Genomic DNA, 18,883 nt, shown 5'->3' with positions numbered 1-18,883 from the left:
AACAAGAGCAAAGAATAAAGTCAGGCGGGCCTAGTCACGACTGTACTGCAACTGGGCCTTTCATCGGGGCTCCCCCCAAGGGCACCTGAAGAGCGGGGGAGGGGGAGACTGATCTATGACTTAAAAATGCTCCTGGCAGCCCGGCCCGTGTGGCTCAGTGTGCTGAGCATCTTCCCGTGCACCAAGAAGTCACGGGTTCGATTCCCGGTCAGGGCCCAGGCCCAGGCTTCGGACTCGATCCCCAGTAGGGGGCGTGCAGGAGGCAGCCGACCGATGTTTCTCTCTCACCAGCGACGTTTCTATCTCTCGCCCTTCTTCTCTCCTCAAAATCAATAAAAGCATATTTTTAAAATCACGCCCGGTAAACCCGCAAGCCAACAATTAGCTCCGGGAGCGCACGCTCGGCCGTGTCTGAAAATGCTGCTGCTGACCCTTTTCTCGAACGTTCCAGACCAGGGGTGGGAGCAGCGCCTCTGTGCCGGGTTCTGGGTTAAAATGCTGCATCCCGATGGTGCTTTAACAAACTCCCCGCTGGCCCCCTGCTGCCTCGCCGCCTACGGGCTCTGGTCAGGAGAAGCCGGCTGGAGGGGTGCGAGGCCTCGCCCACCTGTGCGCAATGAGAATCCCCCAAGACCCGGCGAACAGAAACAGCCCAGGCTGAAAGCGCAGGCTCTTCTCTCCCTGCGACTCCTGGCTGTCCCCCTGCCTCGCCCCCCCCCCCGCCGTCCCTTTTCCCGGGCTGACCCCCGTGTACACCTGCGAGGGTATTTCCAAAGCCTCCGGCGGCCACGAGCGCAGAGAATGGAAGCTTCAGAAAGCGTGTTCTATTTGGAGGCGGAATGAAAAGCAGAACCCAGAGCTAGTGGCCTCCGTGTCAGGAAAACAAAACACACCGTGGGTCCTGGGTTTTACGAAGGACGCAGGAATGAAGTTATCCGAGGTTTGAGGCTCGGACCAAATTAATGCAGTTTCTCTCTCTCTCTCCTTGAGCAACATGTTTATAAGTCTTTGCAAAGTTGCCAAAGGAAAAAAAAGCAAGGACCTGCTCTCACTTTTTTTTTTCCCTCTTGGATACGCTTCAGGTAATAATAGATAGTGTGAGCCAGTGCTATATAAAAATCCAATAATGACATTTTTTTTTTTTTGGAGGGAAATAGATTAATAAAAGCAACTAAAAGAAATCGTATGCATTGAAAGTGACTTTCAAACACAGCAATCGGCCCACCTTCCTAAACTGGTTTGATGCCTCCTGAGGTTTAGGAAGTAGAACAAACATAGGCGGAAACGGAATATTATATTCCTTACCAGGGAGGTTTATATCCAACAATCGGGATTCCACACGTGGGAAAGCTATAGACATTGGAGTGCTAATGTGGCCCACCGGCTCTGGGCTTGCAGAACTGTTACCCACGGACGCATCAGCTGGAAACTGGTAACTTAACGGGAATGGTAAGACAGCCCGTGTTTCCTTTTGTTCCCCAAGTTACTCAACTTCAAACAGGCCACCAGGCTGCTTTTTGCAATAACTGCTTCACGGAGACGGCTAGTATGTGAATTCACTGAATTTGCTCATTTCTGCCCATGTCCCAAATGACGCCTATTCTGTAAAGCTGGATGGTCGGGGAGGGCGGAGACCCGCTTTACTCTCCCTGAAACTGAAGCTTCGATCTTCTAATATCTCTAACTAAGGAGTCTGGGAGACAGAAATGAAGGCAAAGTCTTCAGAAAAACTTCCTTACACTACTCATAACACAAAAAAGCAAGAAATTAACATTCTGCCTCTTAGATATTCTGGCAAAGTATTAGAGCCATCATTTCCCAATACGTTAGGAGGGAAATGCATCCTCGTACGAGGAGCTCATAAGTCTACTGATATAAATAATTTATCCCAGCAGCTTATGCCCGACTCCAACTGTAATATTTATAAAAGAATGTTGCAATTATCCTGTTACAAAAAAACCTTAATAAGAAATAAATTATTGTTAGACAAGCCCCCAAAGTATCTATTTGCCTCTTAGAACATTCACAGAAACATCTGATAGACACAGGCCTGTCCCAAGTAAGCACAATGTTACCAGTATCCTCAGATTTGCGGCTAATGAATGTAACACACCCAGTGTGACCACGATGGGCGCCTGCCCGCGGCGATGCCCTCCGTCGCGCCGAGCAGCCTGCCGCGCGGGGCAAACACGAGCGGTGCCAACGGAATTCCAACGCTCTGCCCCCGACTGTTCCAAATACGAGCCGCTCTTTATACTTAAAATATTGGATCGGGAGCTTGGTCCCAAAAGCACCCAAAATTCACCCAGGAAAACAAGCTGAGTGACAGGTGAAGGGTGGTTCTTTCCAATTTGGATGCTGTCTGCTGGCCTTTTTTTTTTTTTTTTTTCTTTTTTCTGTCCAAAAATGCTTCTCTACTGAAGGAGAACAGACTGGACTAATTCCGTGTGTCGACATCTAGAGCAATACTAATAGGACTGAAATGTTTATTTCCTTCAAATAATACAACTTAGATGTGCCAGGAGTTGGATTCACGATGGAACAAAAAGAAAGCCGTTTCTCACACGTGTGGATGGTGCTGTGGGCAGAGCTTTTGCGGAGTTGTTAATTCATCTACACAGTGAGTTATACGACACACGACACCCCGAGTGTGTAAATCCACGGGATTAAGACCCAGCATTCCAGTGCGGTCTATGGAGAATGGTTTCAGGGCGGAGTCCCTGAGGACTGATAGCTCATCGAAGCACAAATGTCACCCAGCTGGGGGGTTAACGTCCCGAATCGTGTTCTGTGAGCGACAGCATTGCAATGTGCAGCCAGCCAGGCACGTGCGGGCCCGTGTGAAACCGCGGGGAACCTCTCGCTGGGGCGTGGGGCTTCTCAGTTGGTGCCGGACATCTCAGTCACCGTTGGGAGTAACGGCTGGACGAAGGGCAGTGTTGAGTCTACGGCCCCATCGAAGGCTGTTCTAAAACCCACCGGGAGCCCCGTCAGCAAGCGGGCTGGGCCCGTGCGGGGCCCCCTGCTTCGTGCACGGCGCCCGGCCGAGGCCTGTACGCTGGCGTGGGCTGGAGAGGAGAGAGAGCGGGTTGGCGCCTCGGTCTTCGCTGCGTTCATGGCCTCAGGCTTCTCCGAGTCTTAGTTTCCTCTGTAAAATGCAGGATGGGGTGTGTTCTCGTGAAGACAAAATCCGGTGACGCACGGCGCTGGCCCTGGTGCTGGTGTTGGAACGAGGGGATCTCTTCTGTCACACACGACCCAGTGGCTAAACATCTGGCAGCTGTTTAGGGGTGCCATTTCCTCTCTGGGGTGTTAACTTGTGAGGTGACCTGGGGTCTGGTCCAGTTTGATGTCTATTTACTTGCATGTTTGATTGGTTTCAGGAATTGGCCAGAAAATATTTTCATACCCAGTTTGGTGACTTGTTGTTTGAAAAGATGCAGGATTTTTGGCTTGAATCACATGACGTGCATCCTTAGAACCACAGTCCGTTCTTCCTGTGAACACCCCGGGCCTCTGTGAGACGCCGCGTCCCCACGGCGCTCGCACGCGAAGCGGGGTGTCCCTTCCGTGTGCATCGGGGTATTGACCTTGCGCGTCTGTTCCAGGAGAGCCCGGGTGGACGCGCTGTTGACTCTGAGAAACACGGTCCCTGCACGTGGCGGGCGGCGAGGAAGCACGGGCGCCCGTTGTCAGGCAATGGCGTGACAGGGAGAGGGAGTCGGCGACCTTTGTCGGCTGATGCTTGTTTCCATCCAGGGGGCTCTTTCTCTGTCGTGTGGCCGTGTTTACATTCAAGAACGCCCCAGTGACTGAGTGCTGAGCTTGTTTCATGTCACTGAAAGCAAGCCGACCCTGCCGCTGGGCTCCGTGCCAAGGCGAGAACACGGCGGGCTCCTGTTACCCTCCCCTCGAAGGACGACTGAGCTTAAGGCGGCCCCGGCTGGACCCATCGCAGTGAGTCTGCGCCGCACGGGGGACTAAGAGCCAGACCTATCTCGGTGTTGTAACAGCTCTGGCGCCTACTAGTTGTTTGCTTCGAACCAATTAAACTCTCTGAGCCTCAGTTTCCTCCTCTCTAAAATGGGTACAGTAGCACTTCTTTGCAGGGTTACTGGAAAGAGTAAATGTAACAATATATGGAAACTGTCTGAGCGTGCTTACGGCACATGGCAAGTTTATCGCTACCATATTTTCGAATGCAATTTAGTCTGTGAAGTGTTTATAGTAAGGGCGTATACATCTGCACCGGCCTTTCTTGCTTGTTAAAGTCACGGCCATTTGAAAAGAAAGACACAGTCAGCAGGAACAGCTCCAGCGCATTGGAGGGAAAGAATTGGATGGACCCTGGACTGCGGGGACCACCTGGGGGTTGAGTCATGATCGCCGGAGTGTTTTCAAACATATTTTTCAGCGAGCAATGTTGACTTTTGTGGCTGGGAACTAGGTACCTGCTGAGGGGAAGAAAAGATCCCCAGTACACGCCTGTCTTCTTTGAAAAGAAGCGTGTTTTCAGCATCCTTTTGGACCGTCAGTGTACGCATGATGCTTTCGTCAGAAATCCACACTCTAAAGAAATGTTATTTTCTGTGCTCGTGTTACGTCCGGGGCCAGGACCAGGTGGCGCCTTGCCTTCCCGATGAAAGAGCAATAAAAGGCCACCTTCCCCTTAGATGTGTTGACGGCCTCGGAAGTCAGCCCTGCTGATTCACAAAACGATAAAATCCTAATTCGAACCTGGACGCCAGAGAACTCTCTCTTCTGCTCTACGAGTGGCTAATGCGGACCACCGTTTGGTGACACTAATGTCAGGGCGCCGAGCGCCGTGAGTGGGAGCTCAGGGGCCCTGCGCCAGGCTGGGGGACCAGGCTTGTCCTAGTCACCTCCCTAGGACCGGGGAGGGGACCTGCAAGGCCAGGCGCCTTCTGAGCATAGGAAGGGCTTTCCATTCCTTCCTTCCCTGCACTTCCATCCCCCACTGGATTTCAGGACATCAGGAAATCCCTATCAGGCTCCTTTTCCACCCCTAGGGACGTCGGCTGTCCCTGCTGCCTTCTGGGCACTCACGATTCACGGCGTGCCTAAGATTGCTCGGACACCGACGTTCAGGTTTGGGATCCCCACCTGCAGGCGGAACGGCTCACCGACGCTTGCAACGCCGGCAGCCGCGGCCGTTCGTGGGGCTCGCAGGCCCCGGGGCCCGGGCTCAGTCCCTCGCGGGCTTTCCCTTCATTCCGCAGCGGCTCGGCCAGGCGGCGTCATCCCTCGAGGAGAAGGAGCGTCTTAGGACAGAGCGGTTCTCCCACCTGCTCCACAGGAGGCAGAGCAAGAGGCAAAGCCAGGGTGCCAAGCGCGGCGCCCAACGAGCGCGCGGCCCGGCTGGAGCGGGCCTCGCAGGGTTTCCCGCTTCCTCGCACCACCAGGGCCGGTGGGAGCCCCGGGGGCCCTCTGGGCAGGGAGCCCCCCGTTCAGCCCGACTTGACCTGCTCTGACCCACTCTCCTCCCCTCCCAGAGCACCTCCCGGGGCGAGCGGTTCGCAGCCGACGGTCAGCAAACACCTGGCTATTGATTAAAGGCCCCCCGCCCAGGCTCTCTCCGTCCGCCCTGCTCCTTGGGGGTGGGGTTCCTCACCCCCTCTCTCTCCTCTCACGGCTCCTTTCTCGCCACGGCACATTCGCGTTAAACCAGAAGCTCACAGGCCGGCGCCCAGCGCGCAGGGAGAGGGCACGTGTCCCACGCTCGGGCTGAACCGCGGCTGGCCGCCCGCGACGGCGAACCCCGTGCAGGCCGGGCTCCCAGTCCCCTCGCTTCTGCCCGGTTAGGGCTCCTTCTCAGCCCCACGTTTTGCACCCACCTTGCTGGGGCCGCAGGGGTGGTAAGTTGTCCCCGCCGCCCGGTGCCCTTCGGTTCTCTGTGACGTTCAGCCTGCCTCCTCCAGGGCTGGCGTGATGCGCGGTCAGATCGTCACTCAGATTATCTTCGTAACCTTCTGCAGGAATAAATGACCTCATTCCGTTCAAAGGAAGGGTCTCAATTTGAGTATCTTTTTGGTATAAGAAGAGGAATCTTAACGTGGCTGGAAAAAATAGCGCATCGCATGAACTTGCTAAGAATAGCCACATAACCCAGTGGAAGGTCTCCTGAGTGATAGAAAATAAAGCAAAAAATAAAAATAAGGGAGCTGAGTGCATTTCTGACGTACGGATCCCTAAGGGCACCAACAGTCACCAAGCTGAACAGTCGGGCACCCCATGCCTCTGACGGCGACTGAGGGGGTCGCAGCTGTCCTGAGAAATTGCTTTGTGTCCGAATGCAGGACCCGGTCACGCTTGTGCTTTGTTAAGGGGTCACCGTAACTCAAGACCCGGCCAGCGGGCGGGTATGTGAGAGATACGGGGTGATTTCCAAGATTTAGGGTGACCCTAAAACCGGTGAAGAGGCGCTGCTAAGGTTAGGGTGAATGTAACGGGTGAATGTTCATGGTCACAGCCTGTATTTTCCTGTTTGGAAGCTGCCAAACTGAAAGGCCCGGGTGTTAGAGACAAAATCTTCAGTGACATTTTGCATTTACAGGTGGCAATTACAACTTGAAATAAGCAGAAACGTGATACAGGAAGGATCAAATCCCATTTGTTTTTTAATCTTTCTTTCTTTCAGAAAGCAGCTATGGCTCCCATCGATCATGTCCCGGGTTTGGAACTTGATTGCTTTTCTTAAATTCGTTGATACAATCGCCGCGGTTTTCAATGAAACGTTGAGGGCAGGAGTCACCGCTTACAGTTTCATCTCACTTCAGGCCCTTACCGTGCGATGGAAACTGGGTTAACCAACATATTGTTTAATTCTCACAGATTAAACGAGGGGGTCCAACGCTTATTTTCACTTCACTGAGCAAATTAAGGCTCCGTCAGGGCACCGACGCCACAGGGCTGTGACTGTCGCACTAAGTATCTGAGTCCGTAAGGATCGAGGCCCGTTATCTGGGTTGCAAATATTGTACTTTGCTTCATTACCTTTTAATTTTCTCTCGCTGCCCGTAATATTCTTACTTTGTGCCCCAAGATTTAAAAAAGGAACAGGTGTTCGTGCATTTTAAGAATCTCATTAATTTTTAAAAATATAACCGAATATAAACATAGTTTTTTGAAGAAAGCGGATAGAGCTACCGACGGGAATATCGCAGCCGTGTTTTACCTTCAGACATCCGCCTTCCCTCTCTCTTAGAAATATTTCATCAAGACAAGCATGCAGCGAGAAGGTGGGTTTTAAAATATGGTAATTGGGAACCTGGTGAAATATATTTCGCGGTGACGCTCATCATGTGTGTCGAGATAAAAGAAATTAAGGCGGCTTAAGTGTTCCGTTCTCTTCAGAAAAATTAATTACCAAAGCGGTTACGCTGCTGACACTAAACAATAAATCCCTGGATTTAGTGAATTAAAAAAAAAAAAAAAGCTTCCACTTTTTGAAGGTTTGTTTTTTCATCCCACAGGAGAGAGTGATCACATTGATTTTTGGAGAAAGGGAGGGCAGTTTCCATCCGCTGTGTTGAAGTCCAGGCGCGGCGTTCCTGATCGCGGCCTGTTCGCGTCAGAAGCCGCTCGCCACCCGGGGCCGCCTGCAGCTGGCACCTCCACCGTCCGCACTGCTCCTGGTCCTGGCCGGGTGCCCGCCGGCCTCAGGCCCCACCCGGGGCGCCGGGGCGGAGCTCAGCTGGCATCTCGCTTGGGGTTCGGAGTATCCTAAGTTCATGGCTGGATGAAATCTCTCTGATGCTGCACAAGTACTGAAAACGTGGCCCTCAGTCCTGCCTGCCTACGGCCACTGCCCGGGAGTTCTTTGGTTTGTTTGTTTTTTTGTTAATTCTCAACTGAGGATATTTTTTCCATTGATTTTTTAGACAGAGTGGAAGGGAGAGAGGGAGGTGGGGGGGGAGAGAGAAACATCGACGTGAGCGAGACACGTGGATCGGTTGCCTCCCCCACACCCCCCGACCTGGGCCAGGGATCTTACCTGCAACCCAGGTACGTGCCCTTGACCGGGACTCGAACCCTGGACCCTTTGGTCTACCAGCCAAATGCTCTAACCACTGAGCCACACTGGCCCCTGGGGGATGCCCGGGCCCATCCTCAGTATGCGGGAGGGGGGCCACCGGTAACTGTCTTAGCTGACCTTCGTATCGTCACTGCGATGTTCGGGGTCTTGTCACTTGCTGCTTTCACGGGATCAGAGTCTCGCCGTCACCCTCTCTCTCTTTTGCCCCCAACAAACCGATGACACAAAGGTTCAAGCCACCGAGGAAGGTCTCCTTCCAGCAAGCGCGGCGACTGCTGCTCACTGCCTTTCAGACGAGCCGTTAATAATTCATAACAATTAACTGAGTTACGGTTCCTCTTTCAGTACGTTCGCAAGCACGGATAGATTAAACGGTAATTGCCGTCAGAGTTTATGTTCCGTTTCATGTGCCCAATAAAAGTTTATCTTTCGGAACCCACTTTGCATTTCCTTTTGATATACTCGTAACCAGGCGCGATATACTGTATTAAAATATTTATTATTAACCTATCAAATATTAACCACTTTTAAATTATACGGATGAAAGAAAACAAACAGGCGACTTAAGCTTTCGTGGTTCTCCTTACTTTAACGTGACTTGGATTTGTAGGGCACGTGGTGTGTGAAACTATAGGAGTTCTTGCCTCCTCTGTAAGTTCTCACAGGGCACGCGGATGCCCTTGGCGGCCCAGCCGCCGCTGTTCTAACTCTAAGTGGTAAAGACGCAGCTCGTGGGCTCCCCACCAGCCTGCCCTTGGCCGAAGTTCACCCTCAGCACCTCATCCTCCGACTCCCCCGCGTCAGGGTGATAGGAATCACCTGGAGATCTCGTTAGCGCGCGGATCAGCCCGGGCGGGGCCTGGGCTCTGCATTTCAAACCTCCAGGGATCTGCGGGCTACCTAGCCGCTCTCAGCCCTGGTTCCCGTACCTGCAAGGCGGGGATAACTGCCCGTAGGGTTTTATGCAGGTTCAGCAAAGCCATGTAGATGGCAAGGGACAGTTCCTGGCACAGGGTGGGCATTGAATAAATAGTGGGCATCGCTGTTATTGTTGAATGCCGTAGGAGAGCTCACCTACGACTTACGATGAGTGTTACACTGGACCGTCTCTAAGCTGCCCCCTCAGGTGTACGACTCTAAGGTCACAGGCCAAAGGAGAGAAGCCCGTGGTCAGGAAATCGAGCTGGCGACGTGGTGCTGAAAGCCGGGTCCTCGGGCTGCAGCAGGAGCGAGGCGCCGTCAGATCCGAGGCCGCTCTTGAACTGTCAGCCCTTCGAGGGCAGGGAGCACGTTTTATTTGTCTTCTGGTGCTAAACTTGATCACAATTCCTGGCTCGCAGTAGGACGTTGATATTTTTTCAATGAATGATAGGGTGACTCATGAACGAGCAAATGAGTGAATGAATGACGCGGGGCAGACGGATGGACTGGCAAACCCTACAGCCAGCCCCGCGCGTCGGAGAGGAAAGGTTTACATGGCTGTGGAGAAGCCTTCGATCGTCTTGATGAACTTGAATTTAGTAACCGAAGGTGAAACCAAGGGCATGGTTTTCCTACAGGGTATGGTGCGACCTGATCTCCGGTATAAACAAGGGAGCGCATTGACCGTGATTGATTCAATCACGTTTGATTAGCTGGGCCTGCCAATAGGTGAAGCGCAGACTCCCCCCTCCCACGACAGTCTTCACGACTCTAGAATAATTTCCAGACCTGATATAATCAGATAGAATCTGTACATCACGTCTATATGTAGTTTAGCATCCTGGGTGCAAAATCAGCAACTTCAATTTTTATTTTAATTAGAACAGAGGTGCAATATCTCAGGAGAAACCTTATAATGCATCCAAATATCTTCTGGGTGGGCTCTAGTGAAAGCCGGGTCAGCAAAATCATTGAAAATGCTGTAACTGTCACCTGTCATTACATCCCCCAAGACATTGCCAAATTACTCCTGGTAACAGGCTCTCGCATAAACTCCCAAACTTTGTCTTTTTTTGCACTTAAAAATCCAAGTGAACGATGCAGTTGTCCATAGTATAGATTTTCATGATAAAGAATACAGATTAACAGAAGACTGAGTCCATAGGGTCAATAATACTAATTAAAGAGAGGTCTAACTGTGATTCCTAAAAATAATTATGTCAATATTTCCTTATTTTGTAGTGTTTTGTCTCTGAGACATATGCCTGTTTCCCAAACGAGTTGTAGCTCAGAAGAAATAACGACAACACGTAATATTAATCCTATACTTCTGCAGACTATGGGAAGGACTATCGTTAAAAATACATCTGCCCCGGCCGGTGTGGCTCAGGTGGTTGGAGCGTCACCTCGAGCGCCGAGAGGTTTCTGGTTCGATTCCCACTCAGGGCACATGCCTGGGTCTCGGGCTCAGTCCCCAGAGGGGCTGTGCAGGAGGCAGCCGGTAGATCTTTCTCTCTTTCTTCCTCCCTTCCTCTCTCTCTAAAAAAACAACAAAAAACATTAAAAAAATACATCTGCGCAGTTATTTCTGTTCTAAAATATCCATCCAGGGATGTCTGGGTGATCCTGACTGCTAACTACAGGGATGAGTTAGGGATTGAGGTTGGACACCGAGCGGATGAACCGTGAATGGGTCTGAATTTCTGTGTATGTGCCTGTCTCAGGTGAAACCCAACTTGACCCCATTCCCATCAGCTGCTATTTGTGCAGGCCTCTTCTCCCCACCTTGCAGTCATGGACGACTAAAGGTTGACCACACTTTTTAAAAAATAAAGAACTTGACAAAGATGGGACAGAGTGGAGATACCACTTACATAGACTTGGGCCATGACATTACTCTATTCCCGTAGGCAGGGCCACAGGATCCAGAATTTCCTGGGTTCAACAGACTCGATGGCACGCGAAAGCCTCAGGACAGAAAAGGCACGGGTTCATTGCACGGGCGTGCACCTGATTCAGAATAATTACCTCTGGTATCAAAGGTGATGGTGAGAAATAAAGTCTCCACAGGATCTGTGTGCATTTCTTTCCCGTGCCCTTGGTGGTGTAGCCTGATATTATTACAGTAATTCTCTCTTCGTGGAGCTTTTTGCTGATATTCGGGGCGACAGGTCGCTCCTGCAGATGGAGACAGAAGGGTTGCTCACAACAACGCGAGCCGCCCTGATTGCATTACGGCCACCCTGACTTCTCTTTCATTAGTGGCTGATTGTCCGAAATTGATGCTAAATTGACTTGGCCGGCACGGAAGCCTTTAAACGGTTGGCACTACCTATGATCTTGTCCTGGAAATTATATGGTCAAAGCTATCCTGTTTTTGGAAACCCTAACAGTTTTCTCAATGTGAATGAGGGCCCGGTAAATATGAATTAGTTAGGTCCACGCCCCCTTGTTACCCAGGTTCAGGCAGAGGACACGCTTCAATGAAATGGACGGGTTTTGGCTTTTAAAAAAAATGTTCTCTTCTGCCCGGCCGGTGTGGCTCAGTTGGTGAGTGTCGCGTCCCATGGACCAAGAGGTTGCCGGTTTGATTCCCGCTCAAGGCACATGCCAAGGCTGTGGGCTCGATGCCCAGGAGGGGGCATGCAGGAGGCAGCCGATGGATGATGTTTCTCTCTCTGCCTCTCCTTTCCTCTCTAAAATCAATAAAAACATATTTAAAAAATCTTTCTCTCTGCCTCCTGCTTCTTACCCTCTCCACTTCATTGAAAATCTCCTCTTTTTCTTCATTTCTAACTATGTGTGAGTTAGAAATAAATCAAACTATGATCTGCAGGCCAAGCCCAGCCTTGCTCCTGTTGACTACGGCCCATGAGCTAAGAATGTTTTTTTTTTTTGTTTTTTTTTTTAACATTTTTAATCGACTGAAACAAATCCAAAGGAGAATGGTATTTCATGGCATGTGAAAATTAAATGACATTCAAATTTCGGTCTCCATAAAGAAAATTTCACTGGAACGCAGGCAACACTCATTCATTCATGGGTCGTCTACGTCTGATTTCAGGCCACAGCGACAGACAGAGGTGAGTGGTCGGGACAGAGATGACATGGTGCACGAAACCCAAGATCATTGCTATCTGTCCCTTCACAGAAAAAGTTTGCCAACCCCTGGAATAAATCACCAAAGCCTCTGTCTCCATTTGCAAAGTAAAAAAACGACAGAATCCTATAAAATGCCCCAGCAGACTCAATGAACAATCAATACTCACTAATGGCTGGTTTGCCACGTCGCCTGCATTTGAGTTGGGGAAATAACCCGATTTAAATCTCAGTTTTTCCATCTATAAATTGAGGGAAGTAATCTTGTCTTGTACGATAAGATGATGCATTATTTATACTCCTGACACATGGCAAATGCACAATAAATAACTATTTTTACTTTCTGAAAACAATCATTATTATTCCTTAGAAACTGGTCCGTACGCAAACAGGTCAGAAAAAATCATTATTATTCCTCAGAAACTGGTCCACACGCAAACAGGTCAGGCCACTGGCGAGATGTCAGGATCACAGAATTTCAGACCAACAAGCACCTTAGATCATCAGGCCCTGTGTAGGGTTTCACAGGAGGAGATGCAGAGAGAAGGCCAACCGAGGTGGCTGAGTCAACCATCCTTGGGAAGGGGGGAGCAGTCGCACCCAGAAACAGGAGCCGGGACGGGACCCTCCCATCTGGTTTGCCTGTGGCCCTGCTACCCCAGAATCCTGTTGTGAGGGTGTCTGAGGACTAGCCCTTCACCAGAATGAACATTTTCTCCAACAAGTTTCAAATGGGTGGTCTTTCAGGAATTGGGCTGATTTCCCCCCCAAATATATCTTTATTTATTTCAGAGAGAGGAAGGGAGAGAGAGAAACATCCGTGATGAGAGAAAGTCATTGATCGGCTGCCTCCTGCACACCCCCGACTGGGGATCGATCCCGAAATCCGGGCATGTGCCCTGACTGGGAATCAAACCCTGATCGCCTGGATCCTAGGTCGATGCTCAACTGCTGAGCAACACTGGCCTGGCTGGGCTGATTTTTAAAAATACGTTTTTATTGATTTCAGAGAGAGGGAGGGAGAAGGAGAGAGAGAGAGAAACATCAAGGATGAAAGCGAGTCATTGATCCGCTGCCTCCTGCATGCCCCCTACTGTCCCCTGACCCGGGGTCACACCGTGGCCTCCTGGCTCACGGGCTGACGCTCGGCCACTGAACCACGCTGGCAGGGCAGCAACTGGGCTGGCTTTGATGCTTAGATGTTCCACATGCAGTCAGAAGTTTCTGAGATTCTCTTTCTCTTCAACACGCACACACAGACCTGCCAGTGCGTGAGGATGGCTCAGGTGGAACTCCGCTTATGCACGGCCTCGGACGGGGGAACGTCGCGTGCTGGGTCCCCACGTGCCTCCTGACGGTCTTACTCGCCGACGGGCCCAGGCTGCTGCCTCGGCTCGGGGCTGTCGGCAGGTAACCTCACGCCTGCATTTCTCCACGAGCTCTGGCCCCTCACACGCCTTTCCCTGGTAACCTGGGACGGTCCTACGGTGTGAAACGGTAGAATGCGGGCACATGCGTCCTTCGCGATACTCGCCTCAAATAAATGGGGAAGTGAGCGTGGATTGCTACATGAGCAAGGGGGGCTGCCCACCCGCTCGGCGCCGACCCCTCCGAGAGGGACACAGGCCGGGCAGCGAGTCGCAGGCAGGCCTCACAGGGACAGGGCGGGAGGTGGCCTGGGGTTACTGTTTGTGTGTCCACTGTCTGCGTTTGTCCTCCTCAGGGCTCCAGCAGTTCTAGAGCCTTGGGTTTTCAGCGTATTTAAGATCCGGTCCTATCCCGGGGGCTGCTCTGAATGACTCGCCCCTTCCGAGCCGCCCTGTCAGCTTTTGCTTCCTGGGAGCCCTCCGAACGGGCCATTAGTGACCTGAAGGGCTGAAACCCTTTCCCCAGCCTTAGTGTAAACCCTGACCCTCAGCTTCTGGTGGCCTCAGGCCCCTGACGAGTGAGAGGCCAGCGGGCTTTTTCCATCGATCCCAGATTGAGGTGTTAAGAATGGAGGGACCTGGAGAGTATTACGCTAAGCGGAATAGGCCAGTCAGAGAGAGACAAACATCACAGGATCTCACTTATCCGTGGAATCTAACGAACTAAATGAACTAACAAAATTGAGTGCGAGGCATGGAGGCATGGAACAGACGGACATATCTGGGGGGTGGGGACCAGAAGAGATGAACCAGAGAACCTATCTCCTTATATGCACAGCCCATGGACACAGGCAACCGCGAGGGGAAGGCCTGGGAGTGGGGTAAAGGCTGGATAGAGGAGGGTAACGGGGGGGGAAATGGGGGACATCTGTAATGCTGTCAACAGTAAAAAAATATATTTAAAAAAATAAAAAGAAATATGAAGCGAAACTCAAAAAAATAAAATGAATGGAGGGAAAACAGGAGCTGGGACTGGAAAGTGATGGTTATTAGAGTGACAGAGCCGAGCGGCATCCTCCTGCGGACTCAGGAGAATTTCAGGACCGGGAGCCACCTGGGGTTCCTCTCCCAGCTGACAAAGTGAGCCTCTCCCCCCAGGAGGACTACCCTGCCTACTGCGGTGCCCACAAGTGACCGCTTCCTATCCTCTGTCTTCCTAATATTTTCCTTTTTAAATGACCTCTGGGAGGCTCCTGCTGGGCCTGTTTAGAGAGCATGTCCTTCCCGCCCTTAGGAGCTGAACACGGGAACTCAAGTGCCCTCCAAGCATTCGCCCTTCATCACTGCTGTGGATGTCGGGCTCGGCGAGGGATGCGCCACTGGTGTTCGAGATGCCAGCAAGGAAATGAACACCTGGGACCCAGTGGTGCCAATCGCTTGTGGCAACAGAGAGGGAGGCAAGCGTCCAGTGAGTGACACAGTATGCCCAGGATGGCCTGTGCGCGAAGGCCACAGACACCCTTGTTTAAGTGACAGGCGCCTGCCAGTGGGTTCGGCCTGCGAGGTCCACGGGTGAAACGTGAGCTGGGTGTTTTCAGATAACACAGCAGAGCGCAGGGGACGGCAGGCAGAAGCCACTGAAAAATTACAACGTGGGCTCACGGCGGCTGTCCAGGGGAGGTATAATCTTCATCTCAGAGAAGCGACTGGATGCATCCTCTTAGTGATCACAAGTTGTCAGGCGCGGGGAAGTTAAACTCCCAGCAGTGAAAAGGGGGGAAGGAAAAGAAAGCCACCTGAACGATCCTCGTGGGAAAGCTATGATGGGAATGAATCTCTACGAGGAAAGGAGTTGGGTAAATCTGAAGTCTCACTCTCGGGAACCAGAGCGAGGACTGAGAAGCTGGCTAGTGAGACATGGGGACGGCCTTCTGGTGGTAGAGAGAGGTTAGAGCATAGAAGACAGCTGAGGGCCCAGCTGTGGCTCTTTTTTAAAAAAAAACATGTTTTTATTGGTTTCAGACAGAGGAAGGGAGAGAGAAACATCAGTGACGAGAGAGTCATTGATCGGCTGCCCCCTGCACGCCCCCCACTGGGGATCGAGCCCGCAACCCGGGCATGTGCCCCGACCGGGAACTGAACTGTGATCCCCTGGACCCTAGGCTGATGCTCAACCTCTGAGCCACACCGGCCGGGCCCAGCTATGGTTCTTAATACTAATCGAGTTGAGCATCTCGCTCTGCCTCCCCTTTGCCTCGTGGTCTGAAGGTCAGGGCCAGAGAGCTGGGAGAGGCCCTGAAGGTCTTTTGACTCCACTTTCCATTTAAGCAGAAACTTTCCAGAAAGCATCACTCACAGGCGCCCGTTCAGCGGCTGTCTGAACTGTTCCAGAGTTTGGGGGTTTCTCACCACCCAAGGCACCCTACAGCTTGTTCTCAGACAGCTGGAGACAGCGATCGCTGGGAAATGCTGGGCGGAAACCCGCTCTCTCTGCTGCCCCTCGGGCCCCCGTCCGTCTCCCTGAGCCAAGTCCACTTGTTACCGAGCCGCCCTCCAAGCACCGGCCGACGCCTGTCACGCGTCAAGTCCTGCGCTTACCGACCTGCTTCATCCCTCTATGAAAAACCCTCACCAGAGACGGGCTCGCCTGCATCACTGTCTGCTGTTCCAAGGACGAGGCTCTCTTCTGTTTTGTTTTGTTAATCGTCACTCAGGATATATTTTTCAGAGAGAGAAGAAGGGGGGGGGGTAGGGAGAGAAACACCGACTGGGCTGCCTCCCGTATGGACCCCGACCAGGCACCGAACCCGGAATCCAGGTATATGCCCTGACCTGGCACTGAACCCACAACCTTCCGGGGTGCGAGATGACTCTCCAACCAACGGAGCCACCGGGCCGGGGCTGGACTGCCTTTTGATGCCACGCTCGAGACGCTCGCCCTCCAGCTCCCGTATCCCAGCCCACCCTCGGCCAGCTCAGTGCCACCCACTCTCTCAGCCCATCTCCGCCACTCACTGTCGCCCGTGACATGAGCGTGGAAGCACTTTTTCCGCTTTGGCTTCACCTTATGTAGAGGTGCGGCTCACGGGCGACTATAAATTCCACAAGCAGCTGGCAAAATATTCTGCAGGGCCCTGGTGCAAACAGGCTCCAGACAGTCCCTGCGCGCTGACATTTTTTTCAGGTGGAAAGCGAGCGAGGAAACCTCCAGAGCCGGGCCGTCCAATACGGTAGACATATGTGGCCATTACGCCTCGCAATATGGCCAGTCCTAATTGAGCTGTTTTGTTTAAGTACCAAACACACGTCTGCCTGCACAGACTGCGGGGAAAATGTAAACTATCTCCTTGATCATTTAAATTATGTGTTGAAATGATGGTAGTTTAGATATTTTGGGGATGGTTAAGTTGTTAAAATCCATTTCTATTTATTTACTTTTTTTACTTTTTAAAATGTGGATAACAAATCATCGAAGGTTGCGTATCTGGTTTACACGATTTTCTACCGGGCGGCGGCCGCTGCAGAGAATCTGCCTGGCGGCCCTTAGATACGAGCAAGCCGGCTGTGTATAGATAGGATGCAAAGTTGGTGTAGAATTCAAAAGCAGGAAAGGTTATGAATGACAGCAGGAGGCTTCTGCTCCGGTTTTTAAATTTATGTTCCCTGAACACACCGACATGCCACCTGCCCTGACAGGTTTTTAAGAAGGTCTGAGAATCCTCAGAGAAATGAGGCTGAACCAAGCTACCCGACATCCGTCCAAGGCTCGCTGGATGGTGCCTAACCTCAGAGGCTTCAAGTCAGTATTGCGTGGTGCCATTTATTTTTCCCTGGCATTTAAATGTCCCTTAGATGGATTACCGTTAGGTTTTTGGTTAAGATTCAGTGATGGAAGTGATAGCAAGGGTGGCGATAAGTTATGTAGATATCGTTTAATTTACGAACTCTGGGGCTCCAGGGCACCTTCCAGTTCAAGAAATATATTAACCACACACATCAGCCTTTGTTTCGTGGTGACGGTTTTCCAGCTGGGTCCCTATTGTGCCACTAAATTTATGGTCTGTACGGATCCACGGACAATATTTCAATGTAAGTTGTTCCGGACACCGGAGGGGCTGAGTTGGGCCTCAAAGAAGCCCGCCCAACAGCTGACGAATTGTCCTCTCTCCTGTCGGCTGGGGACATTATGCAGCTTTTATTTTACTTTTTAAAGGACAAACATGGATCGTTGGTGCTTCTAAATGAAACCTAAGAAAGAAAAGTCTACTCAGCGCCTATAGCGGGTGATAAGCTTGCTTTCTTCATCACGGTGTGTTGAGAGGTAGAGGAATGAAAAGAAAGTGAAAATCGGAAGAGACAGAGAAAAATAAACCTCTGCTCTTTCCCAAAGCGGACTCTGAAAAATACCTGAACTTTAAGTTCAGCTACCTGCAGAACTTGTTAGGAAAATGGCATTTGGGCGCCGGCGGCTGCGGCTCCGTGGTTAGGGCCTCGGCCTGCGCACCGGAGACTCTCAGGCCTGATTCCCTGGCAAGTGGGGGTACCCGGGCAGCAGGCTTGATCCCCACTTGGGGCGCGAGCAGGAGGCAACCCACGGCTGGGTCTCCCTCACATCGATGTTTCTCTCTTTCCCTCCCGCTCTCCCTCTTCCCTTCCGATCTCTCTAAAAAAGTCCATGGAAAAAATATCCTCAGGTGAGGATTGACAATAACAATAATAATAAAGAAAATGGCATTTGGGTTGGAAGCAATGACCTTGAATGCCCCCTCCAACCTCAGTGACCACCGTGACTCACTAGGGAGCGGGAGGTGCTGTCAGCAGCTTTTCAAGGGGGCCAGGGCCAGCGGTGGGGCCTTTTTCTGCTCTGCGCCGCTGCGGGGCGGCCTGGACACGCAGGGTGAGCCATGCTGCGCAGGGGGGCAGCCCCCCGAGTTACTTACGTCGGCAGCCGGAGTGCCAGGAATTCCCCGGCAGACACTCATCACACTTAGGCCCTGTGGTTCCAGTCTTACACTCACAGAATCCCGAGCCATTACAACGGTCATGGACTGAGCCCCAAGGGTTACAATAACACTCTGTAGAAACAAGACAACACACAGCTGCAGAGAAGCCCGCGTGGCCCCGGGGGTGCCGACACCCACGCGCACTTACACCCGCGCGTCGCTCACTCAGAGAAATCCGCGCTGATGAAACGCCCGGCACCTGCGGCCGCTGCAGGCCCGTTCGTTTATCCGCTCGGCCTTGCGCGGGATCATTTTTATGACACCGGAGGAAATCAACGGCAACCTTCCAAGGAAATAAGACATCGTGCTCCCCGCCGCTAACAGGGCATAATGGAGATTCCATTTGTCCGGCCCTTTTCAGATGGTCTCAGGAACCCCGCAAGAAGTTTATATATCAAGGATAAATCAATAGGCCATCAGTGTAAAAATCTGTTTTA

The 18,883-nt window shown here is 51.8% G+C and overlaps 1 protein-coding gene and 1 non-coding gene across 2 annotated transcripts in view; both read right to left on the bottom strand.

The window, feature by feature from the left end:
* Positions 1–18,883, bottom strand: part of NTNG1 (netrin G1) — a 197,384-nt gene that overhangs the window by 13,659 nt on the left and 164,842 nt on the right. The gene's annotated exons all lie outside the window — the stretch shown is intronic.
* On the bottom strand, positions 8,031–8,105 carry TRNAT-GGU (transfer RNA threonine (anticodon GGU)). The gene has a single exon. It is a non-coding gene; the product is annotated as a tRNA-Thr (tRNA).

The sequence above is a fragment of the Miniopterus natalensis genome, chromosome 19 (genome assembly GCF_054644295.1).
Source record: "Miniopterus natalensis isolate mMinNat1 chromosome 19, mMinNat1.hap1, whole genome shotgun sequence".
NCBI lineage: Eukaryota > Metazoa > Chordata > Mammalia > Chiroptera > Miniopteridae > Miniopterus > Miniopterus natalensis.
This window is presented reverse-complemented; position numbering and strand designations above follow the sequence as displayed.